General features: G+C 38.5%; 1 protein-coding gene across 5 annotated transcripts in view; it reads left to right on the top strand.

The window, feature by feature from the left end:
* LOC134648762 (glycine receptor subunit alpha-2-like) overlaps positions 1-12,769 on the top strand; it is a 56,491-nt gene that overhangs the window by 22,581 nt on the left and 21,141 nt on the right. The gene's annotated exons all lie outside the window — the stretch shown is intronic.

Genomic DNA, 12,769 nt, shown 5'->3' with positions numbered 1-12,769 from the left:
GCAATATTAATGAAGCTGAACTGATGATGGAGACAGGAGGAGGCCATATGAACTCTGTGATATAACAACCGAATTGTGTTTGGGGTTTTTAGAATATACTCGTGGAAAGAAAAGTACAGTCAGCGTAAAAATCTTGTACATACCAAAAATGAAATTTTTGCCAATAACTTATTTATTCTTTATTTGAATACACCAGGACCCGCTTATTTTAATCGCTTAATATCGCTTTCAAATAATTGCTAAAAACGACACCGTTATTGGTAGAGTGAACAGAAATGAAAATATTTATTTTTGTGTACTAGTTAAAATATCAAATTGTATTATAAAAAGAAACATAAATGCTATTATTATTCGACACAGGCTGTGAAATGCTTTACAACGGTTCTCATTTTTAACACGCTTTTATTAGGTCGACCTGTATGTAACCACAGATCATATAATACTAGTACAGATACCCAATCCCATACTAAAAACGCGCACCGTCCTAAGTAGCAAATACTTGTAGGCAATTTTTTAGTTCACAGTAACAAACTAGATGGCGCACGGAGCCCCACGGAGCTAATAAAACTCTTACGACAAACATGCGTTGAAATGGCGTCAAAACACCTCTCGCGCGACATCTGTTGTAGCTTTCACGCACTAAACCTACACATCACATTCATTTTTAAAGTCAATCATTACTAGATGGCGTTTCAGCCATCGGCGACAAAATTGAAATTTATTTACATATCATAATTTACGATTATGAAATCAATTTGACTTTTTAATTTTTTTGTATTGTAAATAGAAGTTTGAATGGGTACCTACTTTAGTATAGGCGAAGGCGTCAAAGTTTCGTTACAAATCACAGGTCGTATTCTTATCGCTTACCTTGCTTCGGCAAATCGGCACGACAAGCGTTCGGGTAAACCAGCATAACTGTGACTTTGAGATACACAATAATAATGCATAATCAAAGAGGACTCTTATGCTGGTTTGAAGGTATCTAGTAGGTACCTATGCTTCACATTAGGGCAGAAAGAACACGGCATTGCGGTATGATCTGTTTTAATAAAATAATTCTTGGAGCTAAGCGTTGCATTGCCGCGTGCCGTCCACATGGCCTTGAGAGGCCCAAAGCCCAAGGTCGCGCCGACGAAACAATCTATTTTTAACGTCCGTTAAATAAAATCGAAAGTAATAACTTGAAAAAATATGCGCATATTAAAATCTAAATTTATATGTGACGTTATCTATGAAAATGGATCTTATTGTCGATGGCGCTTACGCCATTATTGACGATGTTCAGATATAAATAAAAGGCCACGCGACGCCGTGCGGCGTAAGCGCCATCGACAATAAGGTCCCTTTTCATAGATAATGCCCCATATTAGTACCTAGAGATATAGATATAATACTACGCGGTATTTTCTTAGATTTATTATGAAATAAAAAACCGGCTAAGTGCGAGTCGGACTCGCGCACGGAGGGTTCCGCACCATAAACAAATATCGAGTCGAGCCAAAACAAGCAAAAAAACGGTCACCCATCCAAGTACTGACCCCGCCCGACGTTGCTTAACTTCGGTCAAAAATCACGTTTGTTGTATGGGAGCCCCACTTAAATCTTTATTTTATTCTATTTTTAGTATTTGTTGTTATAGCGGCAACAGAAATACATCATCTGTGAAAATTTCAACTGTCTAGCTATCACGGTTCGTGAGATACAGCCTGGTGACACAGTGACAGACGGACGGACGGACGGACGGACGGACAGCGGAGTCTTAGTAATAGGGTCCCGTTTTTACCCTTTGGGTACGGAACCCTAAAAAGACCATGTATATAGGAAAGGATGGAGTAGGTATTTTGTAAGGATCACAGATCATATGTGACGTTATCCATGAAAAGGGACCTTATTGTCGATGGCGCCTACATCGTTATCAACGATGCTCTGGTATAAATACAATGCCGCGCCACGCCGTGCGTCGTAAGCGCCATCGACAATAAGGTCCCTTTTCATAGATAATGCCCCATAAAATACTAGTACATACATAGTACATGCAGATACCCAATCCGCCAATCCCATACTAAAAAAGCGCACCGTCCTAAGTAGCATATGTGACGTTATCTATGAAAAGGGACCTTATTGTCGATGGCGCTTACGCCGTTATTAACGATGCTCTGATATAAATACAATGCCGCGCGACGCTGTGCGGCGTAAGCGCCATCGACAATAAGGTCCCTTTTCATAGATAATGCCCCATATATGTACGTTGCTTTGCGTGTTTTACATTCTATTTCGTAATATTGCAATAAAAAATGTGTGTAACGTTTTTTTTGCCATGCTTTTAAATTAATAAATAAACTAATTGTATTTCCGATTTATTCATTTTTTTATTTAGCTACTAAAAGTTTTGTAGCTTATTCGCTACGGCTATCATGAGTTGACATTTGACGTTTAGGTACGCTAGCGACTGCATGAAGTCGATCGCAGTATATCTCGCTCGCACTCGCATTGATGTATTGGTGCGATCGAGTTCACGCAGTCGGTGGCGTAAAAGTCAAATGTCAATTAATGGTAGCCGTACTTGTCCTATCATGTACAGTCAGCAGCAATAGTTGCTAAGCGGGCGAGGTGTTCAAAATAATCTTGACGCGACTTTATTGTTAAGTGAATAAGAGCGCGTCAAGGTAATTATGAACGCCTCGCCCGCTTAGCAACTTCTGCTGCTGACTGTACCTAAGAAAACATATATACAAAACGGATTAGTTATTAAAAATGTTACTCGAGCGCGCCAGCTATTGATAGTGTCAGTCGCGCACCAAGTCTCGGAAATAAAAAAGAGGAGGGAAAATAATAAGGGTATGCCGGTTTCCATGGTCAGGGTGTTTAACCCGTAAGTAGCAGGTCCACAACGTTACAAAAAAAGTGACCTTGAATTACCTACTCGATCGATTTTTTTATATTGAAAATAAAGTGTAATTTATTTATATAATGAGACAGATTGTTCTTGAGTTATGGATATTTTCTATGTATTTAAGTATTAATTGTATATTACACATTTGTATCGTTAGTCAATTTGTGTAAGAATGTCCCTATAATATGTATTTATTTATTAAACATTTATTTCATGTTAAAAATTTACATTCTCGTACAAACGGCAGTAACACGATTTATTTTGTAGTATTTTAAAATACAAAAAGGAAATATTTGCACTAAAAACAAATATTTACAGCCGGGCTAGCCATGATAGGCACGACAGTATCTCGCGGCGAGATATATTGCCCGTCCCTCTTTTATTAACATGGTTAGAACTGTTAGAAGTTTCAAACCGTGCATGCTGTCCCTGTCGCTACTATTAGAAAGAAGAAGAGGACGGCACGAATGACTGTGGCGTTCAGCGTTCACGCCTATGTACCTAGTTGTATGGTAGTTTTCGTAAGCACACAGACGCACCTTACAATTAGTACTTAATCCGAGTGTGCGTGTGCACGTCGCTGTGCGGCCTTGAGACGCTGGAGCGATTGAGGACATAAGTACTCGTATTAAATTAAAAATAAATACAAACCTATAGATATAACACACCGTATTGTCAATTCAAGTTTGCAAACGCGCACTGTATTCAGTTTAGAAGCGAAACATCGACTTTTGACCAGTCATGGCGGTCATGACCTTGCATTGGAAATACGAACACCTAGGTATTTTTTTCAAGGATAACTCGCATGTCACACCGTGGCCAGTCCATGACCAAATCATGACCACCCCCATACTTCCCGTCGTAGTCATGAGTGCAGTCATTGTCGGAGTTTGTCCGTCAACAAAAATTCGACTAGGCAGGCCCCGCGACCCGCGAACACCGAATATTGCAAATTTTGGGCTCTTTTACTCACATTAAGTTGTAATTCGAGTGACAGAGATAGTTGCATGAGTCATACCAAGCATATTTTATTAGTGTTATTTTAAACATCAAACTTCTATTAGATTATGTAATTAAAAGAACACTTGCATAGTCTGTGTTATCAAAATCGCTGTCAATTTAGTTTGTTCTACCTCATGAAGTTTACAAACTTTGATTTTCGCGGTTTAAGCCGATCATCGTTTACAACAAGGAAATTAATAAACTGTAGACCTCGCGAGCATAGCTTAAAACTGAATAAAAAATATATGGGTACGCCGTTTAGAATTATTTAGAAAAACTAAATTAACAAAAAGTTTAATAAAAGATTGGAAAAATGAAACGAATACGTTTAACCCGTGCTTTGCACAAATAATAATACATAATACAATAATATAAGTGTAAAAATTTACAAAAAGTTAGCAGCGCACTTTACTGGGGTTCGAACTTGGAACCTCCATGCATCAAAGCAACTGTTTGCTAACTGCGCCATGATAGCACTTAGCCAATTTGACGAAATTTGGCTACTTATTTTCGAGTAAAAACCTACATACATATCTAAATACCGCCTATACCATTACAACATTTCTACATTTTTGCCAAGCACTGTAAATATATCTCAAAAAGAAAAGAAATGCTCTTATAATATTGATACGACTACATATTTGTTTCCGCAATTTTGAAATAATCACATTGAAAAAAAAAACTATTTTATCCTGGAATCTGGTCACAAAATTTGATGAGAATCGGTTGAGAATTAAACCGAGGAGAACGTTCTCCTCAAACGAAATTTGGCCCGAGTTAAAACGGAGACCTTCGCAAACGCGTCGGTCAATAAAGGAGTAAAATGTGCGTTTGACTTGGACATCAAGCGAAATAAAAACTTGCATTGTGTTTAAAAACAAAGCATTCATTTCTTTTGAAAAACATCGGCTTACGAGTTTTTTTAATTTATATTTTAACGTCAGGCCTACTTTAAAAAAAATAGGTACTCATTTAGAGTAGGCATGTTTATTGACCGATCTATTTTTTTACATTATGTACTAAATTTCGTAATTCATAACTCAAATGTAATTATTCTAAATCAAACTCCACATATTAGAACCGTGGTTGCTCCATCTAGTGACAATATTCAATATTACTTCGACAGCTCCACATAACTGTCCTGCGCTGTTGTTCATAACGTAGTCAGTCGCGATATAATTGTGATTTCAAATTTTGAAAATGAATGCATTGAATTCGGGTTGTTATTAATGTTTGTATTTCATTTATAATGTTTTTAATTTATGACACTTTAAATGTCTCTTAATACATCTTAATCTGTAAGATAAAAATTTCGTTATCGCCGATTGTGACATATAGCGCCATCTATGATATCGATTTAAAAAGAATTATACGGCCTTCGGAATGGGAGGGCATGGCAAAGATATCATTTCTTCTTGGCAGCTGCTGCCATGGAAGAAAAGCATCAACAAAGAAAAATTCAACGACGTGCCATAAGGGATACATGGAACCCTTTTGATATGCCCAACGAGGAGTTTCGGCACATATATAGAGTGCTCAAAGACTTGGCACTCTATTTGTGTGCCGACCTAGACGCCGACCTCAAACTCAACATGGCGACGGATTGCCGGCACATCTTAAAGTACTTAATTAAATATATAATGTAGCACTGAGGACGTCACTTTCTGAGAACGCCACTTTCTGAGGACGTCACATTTGGAGTTCGTCACTTTTTTAGCATAGGTACGATTTAACAGTATAAAATACCAGCACGAAAGATGTATGTAATGCCAGCAACCAGATTACCTGTTCGACATACGGTCGCTTTTATATCCTACATACCAACACCAATCTCTGTTTGCCTTACGCCTGACTGGTAGAGAATTCCATTTGGCAAAACGTCCTATGTTTCGTGCAATAAAGTGAAAATAGAGAGATTAATAATAATAAAAAACAATCTAATTATGTTTAAATCAGAGTATTTAATTCAGAATACTTAAAAACTACAAGCACCAAAACATTTAGCCACAGATTGGAGTTAGGCCGGAAACAGCTTCGATTCCATACACATAAGGGCGCGTGTACACGGTGCTGCCTCCGCGCCGCCGCCGCACCTTCGCGCTATGTACACGAGACGCGTAAAACCCGCGGCGGCGGCGCGGCGGCGGACTATACTTGTCTCGTGTACATAGCGCGAAAGTGCAGCGGCGGCGCAGCGGCGGCGCGGCAGCGGGCTTTACGCGTCTCGTGTAAACAGCGCGAAGATGCGGCGGCGGCGCGGCAGCGGCGCGGGGGTGGCACCGTGTACACGCGCCCTAAATGTTTCGCACAGTAGGAACCATGATTTTATCATACGCCGCTGTGATTAGCTCGTGAAGGTATCACGGCAAGCTCGCTGACACCAGTTGAAGGTCATTCCAACATATTTACATTTAAACGGACTGTCGCTCCTTTTGTGACAACATATTCTTCAGCATACCGCGTCTTCTGTCATGTCTCCATAAACTCTAACGTCTTTTTTATCTGCGTATAAAATCAGCTCTTGCAGTTTTTTTTTCAGACAATATTTCCTCTCGTGTCACCTGTGGAGAATAGGCGTCCAAGGATTTTTTCTTCATAGCGTTGCCGAATTTCAGAATATATGTTCAGCCATCAATCACTTCTGCGTATGGAGTGATCCATACTCTCATAGTTATCATGTTCTGCATAAATTTAATGCAATTTATTTGTTTGTTTTCTTCCTATAGGTATAGGTTACGCAATGAATTTTTAAATTAATATTACATTGTACTTTTAGCCTGACTGACAATGAAAATCTATCATGTCGCCGATTTGACATCGCTGATTTTTTTTCTATAGATGGTCAACCAAACCTTGTCAGTAGAAAAAGGCGCGAAATTCAAATTTTCTATGGGACGATATCCCTTCGCGCCTACATTTTTCAAATTTGCCGCCTTTTTCCTCTGACAAGATCTGGTTGACCAAGTATATTTAAAATGCGAAACTACAAATAGGTTATATCGTTTGTCAAAGCACTGTCTCATTTCAAATATAGACAGAGAGACATACTATCTTTATCTTACACTAGTACTCTAGCACCCAAAAGAAAAGGATGAGTATAGTTTGTATTGTTCTTATTTAATGACAAATTGGTTTGACCAACTATATTTACAAGAATGCACTTCGTTTTTCGGGTAAAATCGGACGTAATCGCGTAATAGAAAATGACAGCGTCGTACTAATTTAGTTGCAATCCAACACTCAAACTATACAGGATGGTCTATACCACAACGTTCAAATTTTTTTTTAGTTTCCTCATATCGTGGGCTATTAGGCGATTCTCAGAGATGACGTTCGGTGCCTGACTTCGGTGCCGAATTTTATTTTTTATTTCTTTGATACACAACTTTATTTCCTAAAATCTAGCCTTAATATAAAAAAATATTGGTAGTAGCCCACGCAGTGATAAAATAAAAAAAAATGTTGGACATCGAGGTTTGTACCACCCTGTATAGAGTAGTTAATAGAGTCAGACCGAGAAAAGTCTGCAGCGATTTTGATAGCCCACGCAGTGCAAGCGTCATTTTAAACGTCAAACTTCTATGAATTTATGACAGGTAAATATAGCTGGTCAACCAAATCTTGTCAGTAAAAAAAGGCGCGAAATTCAAATTTTCTATGGAACGATATCCCTTCGCGCCTACATTTTTCAAATTTGCCGCCTTTTTCTACTGTCAAGATCTGGTTGACCAAGTATAACACTTGCACTGCGTGGGCTATCAATATCGCTGCAGACTTTACGAGTAGCAAGGAACTAGGACCGCCTTAGATTGCGATGGACAGTCTTTGCATCAGGAAAAATCCGGAGCGGGGGTCAAGGCCCCTTTCAAACAGGCGAGGTCCCAGCTCCCGGAGCATCCCGAAGTCTCGACACCGAGGGAGACGAATAAATACCCGCTCAGCGCCGAGTATTTATCTTTTTAGGGTTTCAGGAAAAACGGGACCCTATTACTAAGACTCCGCTGTCCGTCGGTCTGTCTGTCTATTTAGATGATATATTTCTGTTGCCAACAACAAATAATAAGTACTAACAACAAAATAAAATAAATATTTAAGTGGAGCTCCCATACAACAAACGTGATTTTGTTGCCGTTTTTTGCGTACCTAATGGTACGGAACCCTTCGTGCGCGAGTCCGACTCGCACTTGGCCGGTTTTTAAGAGACGCCGCATGCTCAGCAGCCGCTCCTGCCGACCGCATTGTACGACTAAGATGCGGGGCGGCAAAAGTACTGACGCACGTGGCGTCCCACAGTAAGCACTTACCTCTTTCCCACGGCACCAGGGTCTAGCCGTCAGACCTTATGCCGTCCGATCGGCTAAAGCCTGGCGGCTCAAGCATACATGGGATATTAGGTAACTCTGACAATAAGGCTCTCCTAACGATGTCATTAAGAACATGGTGCCGTGGGAACCTCCCAGCGCAACGGCAGCAGCTCAAGACATGGTGGCCGTTGCTCCCCACAGTGGAACCGTAGATGCATTGGTGGGGTTGGCATACCCATGGCAACCTATTAGGCGGAGAGCAACGGCCACATGCATCGAGCAGTTGTCTTAGTAAGGTGGCTAAGTTTGGGGAGGGCCTACAATTTAGTTGATTTTGACACATGGTTTGACGTATAAAATTCACCGTATTTGAGGTTAATAAGGTCTACTGTCCTTAAAATTTTGTATGAATTTACAAGCAAATATGAGCCTTCGTTAATTAAGTATTGCAGCCGGTTCTACCTTAATTCGATAATGTAGCTTATTTCAAAGACTATAAACTCTAAGTACTTAGAAATAAAGCTTCAAAAGCTTTAACCGTGGATAACTTTTAACTATCAACGTCACATGTGGATAAGTGGTGATAGGATGTCATTCATTAAAATACGCTTTAAGTAAACTTGTTTAGAATTGATTTTTCAAAAGCTCAAACCACGGATGATTTTTATCAGTCAATGGCAAAAGTAGATAAGTGGTGGAATGTGATTAAGTAATCTATTCTTTAAAATAGGCCTTAAGTCATCGAGATTAAAATTGATTTTTCAAAAGCTCAAATCATGTCACGCTATCATTAGTCACTTGTACTTTATCCTCGCGTCTTTTTACCAAATTTAATCACTTATCAGGTATTTCACATATCACGCAATAAATGATTAATGATTTGGTGACAAAGCATCATAGCCCTCCTGATCGCGTTAATGTTGACCTTTGAACTTTGCGGGTATTTGTGACAATCTCCGTGGCGGGGAAATGGAAGGCAAATATTTTTCACCGCTTTCGGGTAAAAGATTCTCCGGCAAAAATATTTCCCCAGCTATCTTGTTTTGCACTGTCACGTTGTACGCTGTTGTACGCGTCACTGCGAACTGTGGAACTCTATGCAATCTTTTTTATTTAGTTATTTGGTTGCAAATGCTGTATACCGCTGGTTGCTGTAATTCATTATTGTATATTTTTGTTTGCAATTAAGTAAACGTGTTAAATGTTTTTGTATAGGTTCTTGGTTATTTTTTTACCACAATGTAGGTTGTAAATATACTTAGTGTATGAAAAAATGTTTCACTACAAGTTTTATTTACTGGTGTACGCTGCTGTGCTGAATGTATTTTCATTGTTACAATATCTAATAACAAGTTAATTAAGACATGTAATAGCTGTAATAACCTGACTGGAACATGACACATTTGTGATGTAGCTACAATAAAATATTACATTTTTATTTTATATTTCGGAGATAACACAAAAACAATCATACTCGAAACAGTCATTGAACAAACAATGCGCTACCAAATTCAATAAACGAAATTGCTATATATTTGGTTTTCAAAATACCTTACATAGGTTTATATAATTGGATAAGCGACACCGTGTTACAAAATAGGCCAAAACTGGAGGTTTTTTGTAATTTACATGTTATGTGTTAGGCAGCCAGGGGTAATCCGGGTCTCAAGATAAACTAGGCGCCAGAGCCGTAAATCTGACAAGATTGATGATCCGCCTGACCTTAGCATACGCTTGCCCCAGCCGTAATTGCACGCTGCCTGTGTTGGATCGCTGGCTGTCTGACAAAAAACGTGCTTTCTTTCTGTAATAACTAGAGAGGGACGGGTAGTCTATCTCGCAGGTGAGACACTGTCGCGGAACTCCTATGCTAAGCCGGCAAAAGAGTATTTTTGGTAGTTTATAGAGTGGTTTAAGTACTTAGATACTTACACGATTGATGATTCGACCAAGAAACTGCATGCTGATTTATGGTGAATCGCTATGTGCTTGACAACAGACGTGCTAAAAAGTGTGGAGTTAAAACGTGCAATTGCACATGCACATTTTAGTGTCATAACCAGGTGCTTAAGCCTAAAATACTGATTATTATCATGTACCTACTCAATGCTGTGCAAGTGTTTTATTGAACACGTAAAAAATAAATGAAGTAAATCATTTATAAAAATACATTGTGGAAACAGGAATAACTAAAGAAACATTAAATTAATACTATATTCACTGAATACCTATTAAATACTGCTTTAAAATTAAATTAAACCTAAAATTAGTGATCATCAAAAATGTCTTCATAACTTGTCGCCTACTCTACGGGTTTATTATTTCTTTACATTTTTTTATCCAAAAATATTTTTCCTATATTTCCGACAGAAAGTTAGCGATCCTGTTACAATTGCTAGTGGACTGCATTTCTTTTGACATTGATCTTGTTAGGGGTCTAAATTAATTTTGACACTTCACTATAAAGATTTATATATAGTAGTGTTCAACACTACTGTAAATCTTCATTTATGAGGTACCTACATACAAATGATAATAAATTTTAGTTACAAAGGTTACAAGTTTGCTATATGACATATTTGTAAATTACTCCTGACTCGGTTCTAAGTGGTGTAGGTAAATTATGTGTTTTAATAAAATCTATGACGTCAGTGGGGTATAGGCGTAACTTAATGTATTTCAAGTGCCTACTAAACATTGTGCCAAGTCATGTGACCATTTTAATAGTAATTATTTTAACATGTAATATGAGGGCGTAAGGTGTTCGTGTTACACGATTTACAGTTACCTAAAACATACTCTCCAAAACAATAACTATGTATAAACTGAAATAAATGTCATATACTAAGAAAAAGTGACCCAAGCCTCTAGTGCCCCAGGCTGGAATCGAACCAGCGTCCTCTGCTATCGCGGCAGGTGCCTGTTACTTACCTCTCGGCCACCGGGGGACAGCGGCATAGGTCGAATTTTTCCAAATAATTTAATTTGTTCTAGTATATAACTAAAGTATAACTAGCTAATTTGTATGTTCAAGTTTTGTTTGAAGTTAATTTGAACATAATGAGCAGGCTTCGGTGCAAAAGTTGGCATACCATTATCATCACGCCATGCGCTAATAAAAATGCTTCAAGCAATATTAAAAACGAGTTTTCTTCGTTCATTAAATAAATAAAAAAATATTGCCTGTTAAAATAACCTTTCAAATTGATTGGTTTTCTTATGAATTCCAAACTGTAATCGAATGAATCATGTAGACGAGAGCGGCGGGGAGCGGAGTGGGGAGGCGCGGAGGCGGGTAGGGTCGTAGCACTTGATCATAGTCGCGTAGCGTGTAGGCGGCCGCCGTAGCGCGTAGGCGGCCATTCATCTCGCTACGGCCCATTCGAGGGCTTCGAAATATGAGGGAATCATTAGACATGCTTAATAGTTTAACCTTTTTGAAAATAATCAACGGACATTAAACAAGCATTTATGTTTATTTGCCTCAAAACATGATTTCTTACATTGAATTATTACATATTAATGAATTAGGGTGATTGTAGTGGAATTATGTTTTTTATTAAAAAAATTTAAGGTTTTGATAATGATTTGATATAAACTGCGATTAGTGCAGGCTAAATGTGCATCAATAAGCGCACAGCGGGTCTAGACAAAATCGTATGACGACAATATCAGAACTTAAGAAATAGTAAAATCAAAATACCGTTGCCATTTCGTGGAAATGACATGTACAGATAGAGAAACAATTGCAATATACGGGTGCTGTACGGATATGATGGTCGTTCTTGTCTACGTGACAGCGTGATAAAACGGTGTCCGTCACTTTCTTTCCCACGGTGTTAAACAGTGACAGTTTTTTTATCACGTGGATAAAGATGGATAAAGCTATCCATAATAGGCTGGCTGATGAGTTGTTTCAATTCATTAACACGCTTTTATTAGGTCGACCTGTGTGTAACTAACATGTAATGGAATCTTGCAAGTTAAATTTGATCCACTTCCCGGTTTCCGATTGAACTGAAATTTTGCATACACATGTAAGTCGGGTGACAATGCAATATTATGGTACCATCGAGCTGATCTGATGATGGAGACAGGAGGTGGCCATAGGAACACGACCTGTATGTAACTAAATTGTAATGGAATTTTGCAAGGTAAATTTGATCCACTTCCCGGATTCCGATTGAGCTGAAATTTTGCATGCACATGTAAGTCGGGTGACAATGCAATATTGTGGTACTATCGAGCTGATCTGATGATGGAGACAGGAGGTGGCCATAGGAACTCTGTGATGAAACAACGCAACCTAATTGTGTTAGGGGTTTTTAGAATTGTCTCGATGAGTATTAGTTGTCTGTCGTAAGAAAAGTACAGTCAGCGATAAAAGCGTGTACCAAAAATTAAATTTTTGCCAAAAACTTTTATTTATTTATTTTTTGATTGAATACACAGTATTCAAAGGAACATTCAAAGGAGAAACTTTAGTGGTTTCTACATTTACGAGTATATCTATTTACCGTGTTGATAATGGATTGCTTAGTCTCTTGGTTACATACCAGCCATTAGG

This window comes from Cydia amplana, chromosome 6 (genome assembly GCF_948474715.1).
Source record: "Cydia amplana chromosome 6, ilCydAmpl1.1, whole genome shotgun sequence".
Taxonomy (NCBI): Eukaryota; Metazoa; Arthropoda; class Insecta; order Lepidoptera; family Tortricidae; genus Cydia; species Cydia amplana.
This window is presented reverse-complemented; position numbering and strand designations above follow the sequence as displayed.